The following is a 20,910-nucleotide window of genomic DNA, read 5'->3' as shown; positions in this document are numbered from 1 at the left end:
TTCTTCTCAGTATTTTCAAAGTGCACGAGGAGTGGGAAGCACAAGAAAAGTGAGCGTCTAGCAGCGATTATCATAAACATATGCACATGTATATATGTCTATGGCGATTAGCCTTACTATCGAGATTCAAAGTAATATGGAGACAAATCTTTTTGAGGGAACTTCACGTCGATCATAAACCCTTGAATATAAAAATGACGAAAATGCGAAATGTAAACGCTATAGTAATTTTTATACAGAAAAACCGCAGATCCACCGTTCTTGCGTTTGTTTTACAGGACAGCTGGTCCCAGTCCAATATGGCGGCGACGTAACTCGTCACGGCAACGGGCTGAAGCAGTCAAGAAGGGGTCTAGGCATAGACATATATACGTATGTAGGTATATATGTCTATGGGTCTAGGTATATATGTCTATGCCGGAGCCTCTGCATGGGTTGTACCATGCGAGGAAGTTCTCCCCTCCCAAATAGAGTTGGTTGGGTCCATAGCCCGTCTTTTCCAAAAAGTTTTCTCAGATAGGATACCGATAGCTGGGCCGGCCCTACCGCAACGATAAGCGTCAGGGAGGATGGATGGGAGAAAGAGGCCAGGAGGGGCTGAAAAAGCCAGGTTGAAAAAAAAGAAAGACACTGGAGTAGGATGCTGCCAAATGTGCCAAGCTTACCGATTTATTTTCAAGAAGACAAACACAAGTGGCAACTGGTAAAGAGAGACATGGGCCTAATGATTAGCAACGTAACTATTCGGCTAACGTTGTAGCGTTGTTTAATATCGTTGTAGCGTTGTCAACCTATTCGCAAGCAAAATATTAAATTGAATTAAAATATTACTGTGCCATTGTGTCCATTTAATACGCTCACAGTACAACCTCATCATAGATGCTTATCATGTCATTGGGTTAGCATATAAGTTTCTGTTGACTTTGTCCATCACACAGGTTGCATGTGAGAGAAGCTTCTCAACCTTAAAATTTGTGAAGAATAGGACAACTTGGAGGCTTTCATATGAGGGGCCGTCTAGGACATAACTATTGATACACTCTCACACTCACTACTGAGACACTCTCACACATACTAATGAAACACGTTTACATTCACTACTGAAACGCTCTCACACTCACTACTGAAACACTCACACATACATACATACTCTGTAAACCTATGCACGCTCATATATAAAACCTTATACATACTCGTCTGAAACACTTACACATACTAGGGATGCACGATAATATCGGCACGACATCGGTATCTGCAGATAAAAGCTTCAAAACTTAATTATCGGCATCTGCAGATATGAAAATTTCTGCCGATGTACCTGGCCGATAAGGTGACGTTCAAATTATGCGCACGGGAAGCAAATGTTTTGGTTACTATGAGCGCCAACAACGTAATTCAACACGTCGGATGTTGACATGCTATTTTTCAGGAAACTTTTCAGGAGATGGAAGAGGAGACGACAGCTTGGCCGTAACGTAGGTTGCATGCATTGATGCAGACCACTCGCGTGCAAAGCTTTGCAACATTACCTGTCGCGCGCTAATAGAAGTTAATAAGTTGCTAGTTAGCTAGACAACACTAGCTAGTTAGCTTGCATGCTACGTGACACCAGCGAAGTTGATGATCTCATTTGACGGGATGTGAAACGTTATGTCACGAGCCCACGCTATCTGTACATGGCTTACTTTTGCATATATGGAATTTATATAGCTAACTTGGCAATAACCTTACATAGATTAGTCTAGAAATCCTAGAAGGGATGTTATGAAACTGGAAGTCAGTTAACCAACGTTAGCTTGCCAAGTTAGCCAAGTTGCATTTCCAAAGTGTAGTTGTTCAAGTTCAAGGAGGTACTGTTCAAGTATGAACATTGTGACGTGAAAAAATAAATCTGCAATATTTGAAATCATTTCAATAGTTTTCATGAGTGAATGTCTATTTCTAAAATGATAAAAATCAAGTTTTGAATGTCCTGTATCTACAGCAATACCCTATCATAATAACAGATTCATTCTAGTACAGGAGAGACTTTTCAATAATTAAAAAGCAGAGGTGTATATATCGGTATCGGCATCGGCAATCGGCCAAAATGAGCTTGTAAATATCAGCATATCGGATATCGGCTAAAATTCAATATCGTGCATCCCTAACACATACATATGAGAAACACACACGCATACATACATTTACATTTACATTTAGTCATTTAGCAGACGCTTTTGTCCAAAGCGACGTACAAGGGAGAGAACAGTCAAGCTAAGAGCAATAAAAAAGCATGGTGTAACAATAAATACTACTTTACATGAGAATTAGAAAAACAACAACCTAGAAAAGAGGAAAAAGAAGTGCAGGAATGTAACTGCTGAAGTGCAAGTTAAGCGCTAGTCAGGTGCCAGTTAGGAGGGGAGGTGCTCTCTGAAGAGTTGGGTCTTCAAAAGCTTCTTGAAGGTAGAGAGGGACGCCCCTGCTCTGGTAGTACTAGGCAGTTCGTTCCACCAACGTGGAACTACAAATGAAAATAGTCTGGATTGCCGTGCTTGCACGGACGGCAGTGCCAAACGACGCTCACTAGACGAGCGCAGCGTCCTGGGTGTAACATTTGCCCTTACAAGAGCATTTAGGTAGGTGGGAGCAGAACCAGTAAGCACTCTGTAGGCAAGCATAAGTGACTTGAACTTAATGCGAGCAGCTACTGGCAGCCAGTGGAGCTCGATGAGTAGCGGGGTGATGTGTGCCCTTTTCGGTTGGTTGAACACCAGACGCGCCGCCGCGTTCTGGATCATCTGTAGTGGTTTCACCACGCAAGCCGGCAGGCCCGTTAGGAGGGCGTTGCAGTAGTCAAGGCGGGAGCTCACCAAGGTTTGCACCAGCAGCTGGGTGGAATACTGGGTTAGGTACGGCCTGATTTTGCGGATGTTGTATAGCGCAAAGCGGCACGACCTGGAGACAGAGGCGATGTGGGCCGTGAAGGTCAGTTGGTCATCAATAATGACCCCGAGGTTTCTTGCTGTTTTGGATGGAGCAAGAGATAAAGAGTCAGTATTGATCTTGATGTTGTGGTGGATGACCTGTTTGGCTGGGAAGACCATCAGTTCCGTTTTGGCCAGGTTCAGCTGAAGGTGGTGATTTTTCATCCATGTGGATATATCAGCGAGACAGTCCGAAATCCGCGCCGAGACCGTGGTGTCCTCAGGAGGGAAAGACAGAAACAGTTGAGTATCATCGGCATAACAGTGGTAGGAAAAACCATGCGAGCGGATGATAGGGCCCAACGAGGTGGTGTAAATGGCAAAGAGAAGTGGTCCCATCACCGAGCCTTGGGGCACCCCAGTGGTGAGGCGGTGAGGTACAGACAGCTGACCTTGCCATGACACGTTGAACGAGCGCCCAGTGAGGTAGGATTCAAACCAGGAGTGCGCATTGCCAGAAATGCCCATACTTGACAGTATGGACAGAAGGATGCGGTGGTTGACTGTATCAAACGCAGCTGATAAGTCAAGCAGGATGAGAGCCGAGGATTGAGCTGCTGCTCTAGCTGTTTTTAAGGCCTCCATTACAGACAACAGGGCTGTTTCGGTGGAGTGACCGCTTTGGAATCCACACTGGTTCGGATCGAGGAGATTGTTCTTTGACAGGAACTCGGTGACCTGTTTGGAAGCTGCCCTCTCAATGGTTTTAGATAGGAGCGTGAGAAGTGAGACCGGTCGATAGTTTTCCACCTGAGTGGGATCGAGAGACGGCTTCTTGAGCAGCGGCGTTACCCGAGCCACTTTGAAAAGAGAAGGAAATGTTCCAGAATTAAATGAAGCATTAATCACCTGTGTTATTGCCGGTAAGACGGCAGGCGATATGGCTTGAAGGATGTTGGATGGGATGGGGTCCAGCGGGCATGTAGTTGGACGGCTACCTGTTAGGATTTTGGAGACCTCACTCTCGCTGAGAGGGATGAAAGAAGGAAAAGATGAGCTATTGACGGTTGCGCCCTTAGGGGAGGGGGACAGTTGGTCGAACTGTTGCCCGATGGCTGCCACTTTCTCTGTGAAAAAGGAAGCAAAGTTATCAGCAGTGAGGTTAGTAGCTGGGGGGGAGGAGGAGGGTAGAGCAGAGTTTTGAAGGTGGAGAATAGTTTCCGAGCGTCAGTTGCACCGTTGATTTTGTCATTGAAAAAAGTCTTCTTAGCAGCAGTGATGCTGGATGAGAAGGAGGCCAGCAGTGTCTGGTAGCTTGCAAGATCGTCCAGCGCGGCAGATTTGTGCCACTTTCTCTCAGCCGCTCTGAGATTGGAGCGCTGCGTTCGGAGGGTATCACTCATCCACGAATGAGACTGGGTAGATCGAGCAGGTCTGGTGGAAAGTGGACACAAGCTGTCCAAGCATGAGCTCAGAGTGGAGCAGAGAGCTTCTGTGGCATCATTGACACCTAGTGAGGAGAAAGTGGATAAAGGTGGAAGAGCAGAAGAAACCAGAGAGGAAAAGTGGGTGGGAGAGAGGTTGCGGAGGTTGCGCCGGAACGAGACCATCGGAGGGGGGACAGAGGGTTGCTCAATGAGCCGAACATCGAAGCGAATGAAGAAGTGGTCCGAGCAATGCAGAGGGGTTACCGTTAGGTTGTCCGTGGTGCAGTTCCGAGCAAGGATGAGGTCAAGTTCTTTTCCTGCTTTGTGAGTTGGAGGAGTGGGGACCTGTTGTAGGTCGAACGAGTGAACCAGGGTTCGAAAGTCAGCTGAGTTGGGATTGTCTAGGTGGATGTTCATGTCGCCAAGGATGAGTGTTGGACACTCCTGCTCAGGGATGGATGACAGCAGGGTGTCCAGCTCATGGACGAAATCACCCTGTTGTCCTGGTGGACGGTAGATAACAATCACATAAGTTTTAACAGGAGCAGTTACCATAATTGCATGATATTCAAAGGAGGCATACCTGTTTGAAGGCAGCAGTGGAGTGAATTTCCAGTTGTCTGAAATCAGCAGCCCCGTCCCACCTCCACGACCAGATGGCCGGGGAGTATGGGAGAAGGCATAGTTGGTGGAGAGTGCTGCCGGGGTAGCATTGTCTTCAGGTGTGATCCATGTCTCCGTGAGAGCTAAGAGCCCTAGGGAGAGGTGGTTGGCATAACCTGAGATGAAATCAGCTTTCTTGACTGCAGACTGACAGTTCCACAGGCCAACAGAGAAAGAGGTTACAGTAGATGAGGTTTGTTGAAGTGAGCGGAGGTTACCCAGGTTGCGCTGCCGTCTGCTGCGCTGTGATCTTTTTTGACAACCAGTGACAACAGAGATGCTACTGTGACACATGGCTATGGCAGAGTCAAAATGAAAAAAAGTTTACCTTGTTTGTGAACCTTGTTTCGGTGGACTTGTGCAGGTAGACTTGTACGTCTTTACCCAAAAAGGTCTTTACCCAAAAAGGGCTGAGCACGAGGGCTGACACTTCAGCGGCAGCCCTATGGAAGTAGCATGCTGATTGCACCCAGCTGAAGGCCCTCCCAGATCTTGATTACACAAAAGTGGCTGATTGTTGGAGGTGTGGCTTGACAAACCAGCCAGTGAGTGAAACTAACTTGGCAAACAGGGTAATTGCCAAGATAGTGCAAATTCAGAGTAATCCAAGTAATCTAAGTACAATTTAACTAGCAAAGCAGTACATAACTACACACACACAGTCCTTAAAGCCCTCTAGCTTTCTCTGAAGTAATTAAGACTGTAGTAAGCATACCTCTGTGTCATCTACACATACATATGAAATGCTTATATGCATATGTGACGTACAAACATTTATATTTTATTTCTACCTCATTGTATCTTTGTTTTCTTTGATTATATATGTTATTTTGTCATGTGATCGATGGGTGTTGGTTGGGACACTGTTTGATTAAAACTTTTAGTTTGACGCATTAAGAGGTCAACGGGGTTCAAAAGAGGATATAGAATTCCCGGAAAGATGGTGACGGGCAGAGTGAGACGGTCGGTGTTTGGGCCAGATGCTTGGGAGAGACGCGAGACGGTCGGCGTTTGTAACACATGCCTGAGAGACGCGGAGACGCTCAACGTTTTGGGCCACAGGCCTTTGAGTCACGGAGCCTGCGGCGTTTCATTGACGCCGGTTTTTCCTTTCACATACGGACCGTCGGAGTTTTAAGGTGCGCTCATACAGACCGTGAGAGTTTTGTTTTTGTTTTGTTTATGCCACGGTCCAACGGACAGAGTTCAGTGCCACACGGATTACAACATGCTTTTCTTTGAATGGACATACTATCGCAAAACAGACGATCGAAATGGACACTGGACAATGGCACATTGGGTGGGCTGTATTAGTTTAGGTATACATGGAAAATTGTTGAGATTTTGTTTGTTTTGAAAATAGAACTGCTGAAAAGATACATTTGAGTTGATCCGTTATTGTGCTGGCAACATACATAAGGAATATACGTAACACATACAAGTGAAACATTTATACGTATCTATCTGAAACACTCATGCATGCACATATGAAAATGCATATATATATATACAGTATATATTGTTGAACACTTATACTTTCATAACTGAATCTCTTGCATACGATTACAAAGATAGAAAAAGTTTAGATACATGTGCAAGTGTTTCACATATATAAATGTTTCAAATGTGTATGTATACGTTTTTCAGTTATATGTACTGTATGTATGCTCTTACATGAGGATGTGCAAGCGTTTCACATGTATTCATACAAGTAATTTCAGTAGTGAGTGTAAGAGCGTTTCAATAGTGAGTGTAAGAGCGTTTCAGTAGTATGTATGAATGAAATTTCAAGGTCAAGGTCGTCAGTTACGTCAGTTACACCTTACGTCTAGATATAGTTTTTAGTCCCACTACGTTGGCTATCTGTAAAGCATTGTAGGAAGCACCTGGATGATCCTCGAAGTAGGAAAGTATTCCTTCAAACACATGTAACAGTATGTAATATATATGTGAATACAGAAAGAGATTATATAAGTATGAGTGTATGTGTTTGCATTGCATTCAGTTACATTCTTTATATGCATTAATGTGGAAATGGGTGTATGCTATTTGAGACACAGCTCATGTGTTGAATTAAAAGAAAATAAGAAATAGAATTAAACAGGCATTCTGATGGTCCTCAATCAGAGTTCCTTCTTCCTCCTTCCTCCTTCCTCCTTCCCTTCCACCATCTTGACTGTGATGTCACTGGGGTGGCCCATCTGAATCAGCTTCTCCTTGATCTGCAGTAACCAATCAGACAAGTCTGCTATGGCTCCATCTCATACTATACAATGGGATGTTCTTCACAATGTATGGGTATTATTACAAAGAGTCTGTAACACTCTGTGGCAATTCCAATGTCACTTTGGACAAAAGCATCTGCTAAATGTATTTATAGATGTAAATTAATTAATTGAGTATATGATTTCATCTATAACATATATGTAGGTACACTGGAATTCGTCCATTGTGGTTGACTTTAATCAGTAACTTGCGTGTGATTTCATCCGGAACCTCCGTAAAACTTTCCCTATCGTAAAACGGCAACCTGATGGCAGCACCTCTTTGACCTCCTCTCACCTCAGGCATCGCCTGCACACGGTGAAGAACTACTCTCTTTGTTCTCTCGCAACAAAGACAACTCACTTTTGTCTTACGGCCGACACCCGCCTAAGATCTCTCAGTCAACGAACTGCTCAGTGAGACGAAGTAAGTTTAGCGAAAGCAGCTAACAATAGACCTGCTAGCTAACTCTACACAACGGGAACAGAAGGCAAACTGCAACGTTCTGAGCGATCAAATCCTCCGACCTAAACTGCAGTGAAACCAAGACGTCACAGCAAGGACAACTTTCTTCAACTACGACAGCATCATCTCTTCTCTGCCTCATCTATATCAGATCAGCACACCTTTTCCCAAAGGACTGGTAAACTCTGACATTAACTGGGCATTTAGCTATCCTAGCTATTCACAACCTGGCTAAGCATAAGACTGTTTACATGCCATTGTTCATGTGTTTCATATGTTTTGCTAATGAACGTAACTGTTTATATATTTTCATTGTTAGTTGGTAGTTGGCTTCACCACACCATCTAAGGGTTATCATTAGGATTGCTTCTCAGACACATCGAGTCTTGCATGCATCACTAACCATTTCCCTCTTCTAACATGGCATCTAAATCACGCACGATTACATATACATTGGCCTTCACATAGCCACACACGCGAAGAGAATACTTGAACTTCGCGCTGCATATAGGCTCGTCCTTGTTCACATCACATGTATGTTCGCGTACGTGCACACACATGCACGGTGATCAAACAAAGGAACACACACACACATTCTTTCTGGCGCGCTCCTAACAGCGCAACCCCGAGCCCACCGGCTCACACGCACACACACACACATCCCAACATTCCTTCCATTCATTGGTTAGTTACATTTAGCTAGATTACATATTGTGTGTTATTTTCTTATCATTGTGTAAATAAATACTTTGATTTATATACGCTGGTTTATTTAATGTTACACAAGAATGGACGTTGCCAACCTCTTCTATTCAGAATTCTAATAACCTTCAACCATACTATTAGTAAGGTAACTTTGGTTGTAGTTATTAATTTAATTATCAATCAGAGTTCCAAATTGATAGTATAATATATTTTATGAGACTGATATATTTAACGAGACTGATTTGTGGATTATCTTTACTTTGACCACCGTGGAGGACCCTACACTTTGTGTGGCGCCCCCTAGGTGTTCAACTTAATTGATCTGCCTTTGTGTTGAATGGTTGATGCCTGTCTAATCGGATGAGATTACCAACATATTGTTGCTGTTGCAAGGACAGCACCAGTGTGTCTTGGTGGCCCTCGCAAAGACGGTATCACAATTTACACACAATTGCACCCACATTCACCCGGCTCCTGCTCACAGGGTAAGTTACCTACATAGTCTGGTACTCCCATGTGAGGCTGGTACCAATTTCACCTACATATACATTGATTCATTTAGAATATGATTTTATTAAAAGCAACTTGTTACATAGTTTTCCATCAGTATTTATTCCATGAACTTGGCGTTGCTAGCACCCTGCTCTACCATTGTAGCTACTAGAAGCAGAGAAGTTTGTTTCCTGGGAACTAAACCCCACGTCTCTGTGTTTTACGAACACTGCATTGAGCAAAAGCATTGGAAATAATGTTTTTTTATAAACATTTTAAACATTAAATACGCAATAAACAACTTTTATTTGACGCAAAGCAATCTGCAGATAATGACAGTTCTTTCTCACTCTGGGGCTGTTCATATGTTCGTCCTCATAGTTCAATCTGATAAAGTGCTAATACTCTTAGATAGGCACATGTGATCAGAGCTAGTCACCTGTTGAGCAATATCAGACGGGGAGAGCTCTCTCTGGAGGACAACCTTCAGCCTGATCCTCTGCTGGAAGCGTGTCTTGGGTTCTGTGTGAAATGAACAGAGGGCTTCATATTAACTTACACAGGAACAGCAGAGATTGCACTGCTTATTCTAACTGGGTTAACCTTTCAGATAACTGAGATGAATTCTACACCCCGTACCTCTGCTAAGAACACTTTCTGTGTGTGCAACTTCCAATAACAAAAATGTATTCCTCACATTTATACTTTATCTAAGTGAGATGAATTCTCCAATATGGATGTCCATTGTCAGTAATTTTAGCAATCAAATTGCTTATTTTGCCTTTGGAAACATAGGCCTACTTGACTAACTATTTCCTAGAACCCAGATCATGGGGGGAATGAGGTAACGTTAATGTCTTAAAGCAACATTACGTAAAATTTTACCTTAAAATAACAGCTTCAAAATCATTTTGGTGATACACTAGCTTGTAATACGGAGAATGGCACCTGTGCCACTGCCACAGTATGCCTGGTATTGCACTATGTAACTTTGGGGTACAGGATGCGAGAACTACTTAATGCTTTATGTCACCACCTCAAGCACCAACATCTAGACCCATCTGCTAGCTATAATAGGAAGCTAGCGCAGTATTCTCTGTATGGACATTATGGCAGAGGTGACGAAGAAACCCAAGAAGAAGTTGTCAGAAAAGAGGATGAGAAAAAGAGAGAGTTTTTCATCATAAACATCCCTGCCAATGTTAGTTAGGAAAGAATGTGACATAAGCTGTAACCTTATTGGTGTCATCCCTGTGTCACAGAGATTTGTAGTTTTTCCAGATGCCCAAAGTCATCGATCTCAGTCCTGTCTCAGGCTAGCATCCAAATAAATTAATTTCACGTCAAAAAGTTTGTTCAGTCTTGGTCAATCTCACGCCAATAAGCCTTGGAAGTTTGCAACCTTTAAAAACCTAACTCAACTAGCTTGTAATAAATTGCACTGTCCGATGTATTTTAAACATGTTGCCAACAGCATTTTATTAGATTACACATCCTCCACATTCGAACGCTTAGAAAACGATGTATATGGACTGAAAATGCAAGCAGTATTTCAGCAAAACTAAAATTTGTCATTCTTTTTTTGTTATTCTTTGGTTAAGCTAGCGTCCACCTCCGATGTCACAATACATAGAACTATGCAGAGTCTATATTGTGTAATATATATAGCCGTTGTCGGTTCCATATCCTTCAGCTTGTCAACAAATACACGTGTACACTGTCCAATAGGGGGTCTTGAAGGGCAATTTGTGTTTACAACAGTGGTGTAAAAGTAAGCTACACTCCGCAACTTAAGGGGGAGCTCAGTAGCAAAATACTGTATATAAATTCTCGCATAATGAGGCTTTAACAAGAGGAGAGCAGACCACTGCTCCATTCATGTCTATGGGAATGTCACAGGATTTCATCAATTAAGACCCCCTTGTTTCTCTCTGTGGTTAGGAACTTTATTGTGATTCCCAGACTCTTGAATTCCTGAGACCCATTCTGACCCTTTTCAATGCGTTACTTTGTAGAGAACAAAGTTTATTTCAAGTCTGCACCAAGCTTGTGGGGTCGAAGCATTAACACATTGTGTACTTTCTGAACTGTGTCGTAGGCCTACTGCCTAAATTCCGTATTAATCTACCATTCCACTCAAGACTGCCTGGTTTTTAGATACAAAAATAAGAATTTGACCTCAGAGGATAACGTAGTACATTAGAATTTAAGAAAAAGCACAATAGTAAATACCAAATAATTTAAAATGATACAAACACACTAAAAAGACATGTATGAAGGTATGAAGGAAAATCTAACAATACACAGTAATGTGATCTGACAAACTAGACTGAAACAAAAGAAGTGTTCTTGGTTTGAACATTGCTTACTTGGAGTGGTTGGAGCAGGGTTAGTTAAATCACTTACTTGGAGTGGTTGGAGTAAGGTTATTTACAGCAGCAGGAATTGTTGCAGTTGTTACATCTTTGTGGCGTATGGAGATATGTTTTAGATAATAGATATTAGAGGTGAAAATCTTTTCCCAGGGGAAACAATGGTGAATGTAAAATGGACACAAACAAACTATAGTAACTATATCAGAAAAGAGACATTTACCTGTACAATATGCAAAATCGCAGTTATTAGGGGCCACTAGTTTGTAAACGGTGTAGTTTCCTGGACACGCTTTCACCTGGATGGATGGTAGTTTGTAATCACAGCAGCGAGCCCCACACACCTCTCTGGTCACAATGCCATCTTCTGGGCGAGGGTGTGGACCAATCAGCCTGATAGGATGAGTGGTACCGCAGCGATAGTAAGGCACACACACGTTAGGCATCAGAACACTCGCCCCCTGGTGGAACATGCGGTACCAACCCTGCCACTGGACGTGATTGTCACACCTTGTCACTGACCGGTCCAGGTTGGAGGTGGCCCTCCAGGTGTCGTTCAACACAGTGTACATGTCACAGGGGTCACTCTCGTTTTTTAAGGTGTGTAGAACTATTATGGGATTCAAAGAAGCACACACACACACACACACACACACACACAAACACACACACACGCACACACACACACACACGTAGTAATAGTCATCACTCCCAGTTTTTAATCACCTCCATTTCTCCTGCTCTAGGCTGGGCCAAGTCCATGCAGAGTCACCTGTTATCTGGCTTGCATGTCTGAAAGCATTACATCACCGAATATGCCCTATGATAGAACTCCTCCAAACAGCTCATAGAATCATGAACAATTGATGATACATCGTCTGAAACCCTGTGAAATGTACTAACCCTTTAAGCCCTGTGAAATGTACTAACCTTTTAAGCACTCAAATGTTTCCTTCTTTTTTTGTTATTCTTTGGTTAAGCTAGCGTCTACCTCCGATGTCACAATACATAAAACTATGCAGAGTCTATATTGTGTAATATATATATATGTATATATAGATGTTGTCTTTGCCGGTTCCATATCCATCAGCTTGTCAACAAATACATGTGTACACTGTCCAATAGGGGGTCTTGAAGGGCAATTTGTATTTACGACAGTGGAGTAAAAGTGAGCTACCCTCTGCAACTTAAGGGGGAGCTCAGTAGCAAAAAGTATCAATTCTGGCATAATGGGGCTTTAACAAGAGCAGAGCAGACCACCACTGCTCCATTCATGTCTATGGGAATGTCACAGGATTTAATCAATTAAGACCCCCTCGTTTCTCTCTGTGGTTAGGAACTTTATTGTGATTCCTGAGACCCATTCTGACCCTTTTCAATGCGTTACTTTGAGGAGAACAACGTTCATTTCAAGTCTGCACCAAGGTCGTGGGGGTCGAAGCATTTACACATTGTGTACTTTCTGAAGTGTGTCGTAGGCATATTGCCTAAGCATTTACACATTGTTTACTTTCTGAACTGTGTCGTAAGCCTACTGCCTAAGTTCTGTATGAATCTACCATTCCACTCACGACGGTTTTTAGATACTAAAATAAGCATTTGACCTCAGAGGATAACATATTACATTAGAATTTAAGAAGAAGTACAATAGTAAATACCAAATCATTTAAAATGATACAAACACACTAAAAAGACATGTATGAAGGTATGAAGGAAAATCTAATAATACACAGTAATGTGATCTGACAAACAGGCCATAGACTGAAACAAAGGAATTGTTCCTGGTTTGAACATCACTTACTTGGAGTGGTTGGAGCAGGGTTAGTTACAGCAGCAGGAATTGTTGCAGTTGCTGGATCTGCGTGGCGTATGGACATATGTTTTAGATAATAGATATGAGAGGTGGAAATCTTTTCCCAGGGAAAAAATGGTGAATGTAAAATGGACACAAACAAACTATAGTGCTTATATCAGAAAAGAGCCTTTTACCTGTACAATATCCATGATTGCAGTGAAGAGGGTCCACTAGTTTGTAAACGGTGTAGTTTCCTGGACACGCTTTCACCTGGATGGATGGTGATTTGAAATCACAGCAGCCCACCCCACACACCTCTCTGGTCACGATGCCATCTTCCGGGTGAGGGTGTGGACCAATCAGCCGGAGAGGTATATAGGTACCGCAGCGCCCGCGAGGCACACAATCGTTAGGCATCAGAACACTCGCCCCCTGGTGGAACATGCGGTACCAACCCTGCCACTGGACGTTATGGTCACACCTTGTCACTGACTGGTCCAGGTTGGAGGTGGCCCTCCAGGTGTCGTTCAACACAGTGTAGTTATGACAAGGATCACTCCCCTGAGCTGATGTGTCTTGAGGGGTCTGTAGAACTAATATGGGTTTCAGATAAGTGTGCACACACACAGACACACACACACACACACAGAGACACACACACACACACACACACACACACACAGACACAAAAATACACTACCAGGGGTCGGTTTCACAAAAACACACTCCATAAGCAAAAACAGAACAGTATTGCATTCCTAAAACCACATAAAGTATATTAAGCATCTCAGATATGAATAACATTACAAATACATTTCCAAGAAATGCATGGACAAACATTTTAATAAAAAGGGCTTGACAAGTCTTACTCATGGCCACCAGGGGGAGGCATAACGACAGTGGATTCATCTTCATCATCTTTTTTGTTTTGTTTTTGTTAATTCCCCTGATCACTGCACCTATAAAAGCATAAGGAAGACATTATTGAAACATTCATACTTGTGTGATTTAATTTCTACACTACTATACCATGCAACTTTTTCCACGTTTGACAGTAGAAATGGACATCGTTTGAGTTCTACCTGCAAACATGAAGTGGTAAAAACAAGGTCATTTTGAAAAAGACATGGATCTGAACCTTTCATGGAAGGCCACCCCAAGAAATGATTTACTCACACAACAGGTCTAATAGGCAATCTTAAAAAAAAGTTTAAACAAGATGTTTATTTGTATAGCACAATTCATACACAAATGTCATACACATTACAAATGTGAAGATAGAAGTCGTAAAGTGCATTAAAACCGTAAGAAGACCATTGAAGGAATCAGAATTTAAGATTTAGAGTTAATAAGGATATGCCATAGTCAATAATTCAATGTATCCTATACCTAGTTGTAATTGTTACTTTTATTTGGAGATGTGTGAAATGTAAAACTTCTCATGTGTATTCTGGACCTTCCCTACATGAGTTGTGAGATAGCTCTCACTTCCTCCCCGGCCAGGGCATAGTATCTGAGGTGTCTCGGCCTCAGGCATAGATTTTGAGTTCTTTGATCATGGCTAGAGCTCTGACACTCCTGTGCTCTGTGTGAGCAAATGGGTCTTAGACTTCACGACTCCCAGGTAATAATTAGATACATATTCATGAAGGGATGGAGCTATGGGGTGACACTCCTTGTTTTACTAAAATGATAAAAGACTGTATTGTTATAAATGGCTGACAGAAAGAGAGTTAGGTGAATCCCTCGAGTGAAATCTAAGTCTCTCCTCCACTGGTGTACATCATTGCAAGATTAAAACCTGAATTTTGGCTGATCATACCTCAGACTGAGTCTCTGATAGATGGGATAAAATGAATTCCTATCACCATTAACCATAATAAAAAGATGGAGTGCGTCAAAAATCATTTGGGTTTTGGGTCTAGATTTGAATATGTTGGAGAACCCTTGATGTATCAGGAAGATGGTTTAGTTGTGACAGTAGGAATTACCAACAGATCTCTCTCCAGTGATCTGAGAGGTCTAGCAGGTATGTACTACTGAAACGTATCCGAGAGGAGTCTAACCCTAGGTCCTGCCCCGTTTAGTTATTTAGAACTAAACAGCAGTGCTTTAAAGTCAATCCTGTGGCTATAGTATGTATTTTTTATATATATATAAGAGTACTGTGCTGTGGCTAAAGTATGTAAATATTAGAGTAATGTGCTGTGGCCAGGGTTGGGAGGATTACTTTAAAAATGTATTCCGATACAATTGCTGATTACCTGTTAAACATTGTATTCAGTAACTTAATCCAAGTATCACAATATTAAAGTAATGTAACTTGATTACTTTCCGTTACTTTTAAATGACCTCAATGCCAAATGTTCAAATTAAGACATCAGAAAAGAGACATCATGGCTTTCACTTAACCATATTCTGTAAGTCAACAGCCAATGTAACCTTAGAAAAGAAAATGAGGAATCAAGTTTTAAGAATTAAACCTGCCCTCTGCTCAGTGTTTTCTAAAGACAAATTTGCTTGTCATTATGCAAATTCAGCCTACAGACCTACATTGAAAGTGCAAAACACCAGAGTTTACAAAGCATAGGCTAATACAAAATAAAATCAGCACAGATTTAGAACATCCACAGTATTTTTAATGAATCAAGTGTAGACTTTCTGAACTGTCAAAGAGAAGAAATTCTTGAAGTAAATACTGACAGCAGGCCTATGGGTTCCAAGATAAAATGAATGCCTGATCCTGATTTGGGGCCTGGCTTGGGCCTTGAGACGGTGCCAGTATTTGGACCTAATCGGCCAAGCAGGTGCCTAGGGTGCCAGGCACTTGAGTTCCGGTGAGTACGGCCTGAATGTTTGATCTGTTGATTTATATTTGTTTATTTTGTGTGCACTGTGTTGGGGTTGACAATCCCCCTGTAGATAACTATATATATTTTTATATCAAATACCACCATCTCCTGCACTCTTCTTCCCCACTACACCACCAAGTCCAGTCGCCACATCCCCAAATAACGTGGAGTGACCGGTCAGTCCCTCACACTAGAGTTAGACTCTTTTGCTCTCATTTGGCCAAACTTCCATAGCTGAGCTAAGGTCCGAGCTCTGCTCCCAGTGAACTAGTCTCGCTTCACTTCACTTGTGCTGGAAAAAGTGTAAAAACATGTACTGACCCAAAAAGACAAACTGTTTTGGTCACTTGAGGTGATTCTCTAAGGTCTTGGTTATAAGCATAAAAGCAGGCGTAGTCCGTAATCTAGTCCATTCTAGTATTCACGGTCCTCTAGCTAACTGTGCTTTTAGCGTGTTCTCAGAAAACTGGTGTTTGTACACAGTCCTGGCTCTGTAAACAGGAAACAAAGAGGCTCGGGCTGGTCAACACGTTCAGCGGCATGGAAAAGAAGTTTGTTTTTTTAATGGCTGTGGAGCTCAGATATCAACAGTCTTTCACCAGAATCGTGGACTGTACCTTAAGAAGTGGTGAAAAAAATAACCTGGTTACTCCTTGAAAAGATGTTATATTGGTAACAGCGTAATTGTTAGTGACGCAGGAGGAATGTTTTCTGTGGCTGTGTACAACAGTGCCATTATACACACGGGAGTGTGCAGATAAACTTCATAGAAAACGCCACCATTCGTGGTTCTAAACTTTTTGCATGCTTAAATAAGCTACAAAACTAAATTAACTACATTTCTGAATGTTTTACCAAAGCTACAATTTCACATCTGTTTTTGGAGAGTTTTTTGGCCTGTTTTGTAAATGAAAATTGACATGAGATCTCCAATTATGTACATTGATGTGGTTTTGCCAGCTTTATGATAAATGAACAGTGAAAAGAAAAGCTACGTGTTGCAGAGCAGGAGAGGCAAATGACAGAGGAAGAAGAATTGGTCTGGATTGAGATGAGTTTGTTTAAATTATAACAAAGGCCTCTCATCTCTGGAAGTAAGAGAAACAACAACACATGAGACTACCACTAGAAGTGTCCTGCAGCTCTAATGCTGATCCATGGTGAAAATCTTATGAACTTCACATTTACCGTATCGCAACATTCTCCCTCATATGGAAACTTTAGAAAAAATCTGTAGCACATCTTACCCACCCCTAAAATTACCCATATTTCGTAAAAATATGTTTTGTATGGCAAGCTGTTGTCATGACACCAAGAAGAAACGTTTTTAATCTGTTGGTTTGCCTGTCACGATACTGTACATACCACTTTTGAGTGTGGCATATTGACCATGTGTGACCAGTGGTACAGTGGCTAGAACAACAAGAAGCTAACTTGGGTTCAATTCCTGAGCAATGCAAGGTGCTATAGTAAGTGACTTTGGATAAAAGTTTGTTGTAGTTGCATTTTTGGGTCACTTTGTCTCATTGATAGCCCATAGCTTACTTATACAGCAGTAATAGTGGGAAAATGTCTTCAGCGATATCTACATCTATATTTTTCCTTCATACATGCAGATATACAAATAACAAACAAACAAAACAAGGTAGAAAACTGAATACATTTTCAGCAAAAAATTGAGAATACTGACATTGACAACTATCATAGAGCTTCCTTTTCTCTGTGGACTATTTTCTTCAGTCTCATGTAACTTGAAACAAGTGTGAAAATGATTGGAAAAAACTGTAGCAATGAACATAACAATTGATAACATGACACCCTTTACAATAATCTGGGAAAATATCTTACCTTAATGATTCCTTCATGTTCTCAACTCACCACTGACATTGACAACTATCAGAGCCTCCTTTTCTCTGTGGACTATTTTATTCAGTGTCATGTGACTTAGATCATATCAATGGGATTAGAAACATGATTTACATGATTGCGTGTCTGATCTTATCAGATACATCTGACCTTTCCAAAATGTCCAAGTCAAACACTGTAATCCTCATGTTCATTGACCTTGCATGCCAACCCATAGACTGTGGAGGCTGGCAGGGAAACAGATCTGACCACCCTCTCCTCAGCTGTAACATTAAAAGTGATGTGATGTACTGTATATTGAGTGAATCAAATGGGCATAGATCTAAATGATACAAATATAAATGTCTAATGAAAATCTCTCATGGCATCATGGTTTGTGGTGAGTGTGAGACTAAAAGCACATAAATCACATGAAAGCTTTTTCAAATTAATTTACATTTCTCCCATATAGAAACAGTGAAGATAAAACCTTCTTTCATGCTTGAGGTAAAAATGTCTTTTTCATAACTGAAATGAACTGTACTGGTACAGGTAAAACAGGTGCTGTGCAGGTAAACAGGATGTTTTCATGCAAAATCCATATAAATGTCAGATTGTAATAGCCTTGCCAAATCCACAGAAGGTGTGTGTGTGTGCGCGTATCGGTCATATCAATGAGATGAGAAATATGATATGCATGTTTACGTGTCTGATCTTATCAGACACATCTGACCTTTCCAAAATGTCCAAGTCAAACACTCTGATCCTCATGTTCATTGACCTCGCATGCCAACCCATAGACTGTGGAGGCTGGCAGTGAAACAGATCTGACCACTTCTCCTCAGCTGTAACATTAAAAGTGATGTTGAGTGAATCAATGGGCATAGACCTAAAGGATGCAAATACAAATGTCTAATGAAAATCTCTCATAACATCATGGTTTGTGATGAGTGTGAGACTAAAAGCATATTCAGTGGGGAAAATAAGTATTTGAACCCCTGCCGATTTCGCAAGTTTGGCCACTTGCAAAGAAATGTGTGATCTATAATTGTAATAGTAGGTGTATTTTAACAGTGAAGAAACAGAATATCAACAAAAAAATCCAGAAAAACTGCATTTTATAACATTTATGACAATTTGCATTTGATGCAGAAAATAAGTATTGAACCCCTAGCAAAACATGACTTAGTACTTGTTGGAATAACCCTTGTTGGCAAGCACAGACGTCAGACTTTTCTTGTAGTTGGTCACCAGGTTTACACACATCTCAGGAGGGATTTTGGTCCACTCCTCTTTGCAGATCCCTCTCCAAATCCTTAAGGTTGGCATTTTCAATGGGAGGGATGAGGGGAATGAGGTTCAAGCCCAATATTCCACGTTGCATGGCCCCATCCATAGTCCCCTCGATGCAGTGGAGTCGTCCTGTACCCTTGCAGAGAAAACAGCTCCAAAGCATAATGTTTCCACCTCCATGCTTGACGGTGGGTATGGTGTTCTTGGGGTCATATTCAGCATTCTTTCCCCTCCAAACGCGGCAAGTCGGGTTGATGGCCAAAGAGCTTGATTTTGGTCTCATCTGACCACATCCTGTCTCCCAATCCTCCTTAGAATCATTGGCAAACTTCAGACGGCCCTGTACATGTGCTTCCTTGAGCAGGGGGACCTTGCGAGTGCTGCAGTACTTCAAACCATTATGGCGTAGTGTGTTGCCATGGTTTTCTTGGTGACTGTGGTCCCAGCTGCCTTGAGATCATTCAAAAGCTCCCCCTGTGTAGTTCTGGGGTTATTCTGCACCTTTCGGATGATCACCGATACCGCAACGAGGGGATATCTTGCATGGGCCCCAGACCTAGAGTGATTGACAGTTGTTTGTGTTGCTTCCATTTACGAATAATCACACCAATAGTTGTCCGCTTATCGCCAAGCTGCTTGCCAATGGTTTTGTAACCCATTCCAGCCTTGTGCAGGTCTACAATCTTATCTCTTGGTTAACTCTTTGGTCTTGCCCATGGTGTTGAGGTTGAAGGTGTGAAATATGATTCTTTGGACAGGTTTCTTTTATACACGTCACCAGTTGAGATCAGGTGTACCTTGTTAGGCCTAATGAGGACTAATCTGTGTGCTTCTTGGGCACATAACTGGTCATTGGGAGCCAGAATTCTTGCTGTTTGCTTGGGGGTTCAAATACTTATTTTCTGCATCAAATAAAAATAACGTCATAAATGTTATAAAATGCAGTTTTCTGGATTTGTTTGTTGATATTCTATTTCTCACTGTTAAAATACACCTACCATTACAATTATAGATCACACATTTCTCTGCAAGTGGCCAAACTTGCGAAATCGGCAGGGGTTCAAATACTTATTTTCCCCACTGTAAAACACATTGAAAGCTTTTCAAATTCATTAACATTTCTCCCATATAGAAACAGTGAAGATATAACCTTCTTTCATGCTTGAGGTAAAAATGTCTTTCATAACTGAAATGAACTGTACTGGTACAGGTAAACAGTTACTGTGCAGGTAAACGGGATGTTTTCATGCAAATTCATATAAATGTGAGAATGTAATAGCCTTGCCACAACCACACATGGTGTGTGTGTGCGTGTGTGTGTGTGTGTCTCATGGCATCATGGTTTGTGATGAGTGTGAGACTAAAAGCACATAAATCACATTGAAAGCTTTTCAAATTCATTAACATTTATCACATATAGAAACAGTGAAGATAAAACCTTCTTTCATGCTTGAGGTAGAAACTTCTTTCATGCTTGAGGTAAAAATGTCTTTCATAACTGAAATTAACTGTGCAGGAAAACAGGTACTGTGCAGGTAAACAGGATGTTTTCATGCAAATGCATGTAAATGTCAGAATGTTATAGCTTAGCACTTTCCACATCTACACAAAGTGTGTGTGTGAGTTCGTGTGAGTGTTTGTGTGTGTGTGTGTGTGTGTGTGTGTGTGTGTGTGTGTGTGTGCATATCTGTGTGTGTGTGTGTTTGTAGCATTTTGCTCATCTATAACATTAACATTCATTTAGAATATGATTTTAAGCAACTTGTTACCTAGTTTTCCATCAGTATTTGTCCCATTAACTTGGTGTTGCTAGCAATCTGCTCTACC

Source organism: Clupea harengus, unplaced genomic scaffold (genome assembly GCF_900700415.2).
Source record: "Clupea harengus unplaced genomic scaffold, Ch_v2.0.2, whole genome shotgun sequence".
NCBI lineage: Eukaryota > Metazoa > Chordata > Actinopteri > Clupeiformes > Clupeidae > Clupea > Clupea harengus.
The sequence above is the reverse complement of the archived record's forward strand: the minus strand, read 5'-3'. Positions refer to the sequence as shown.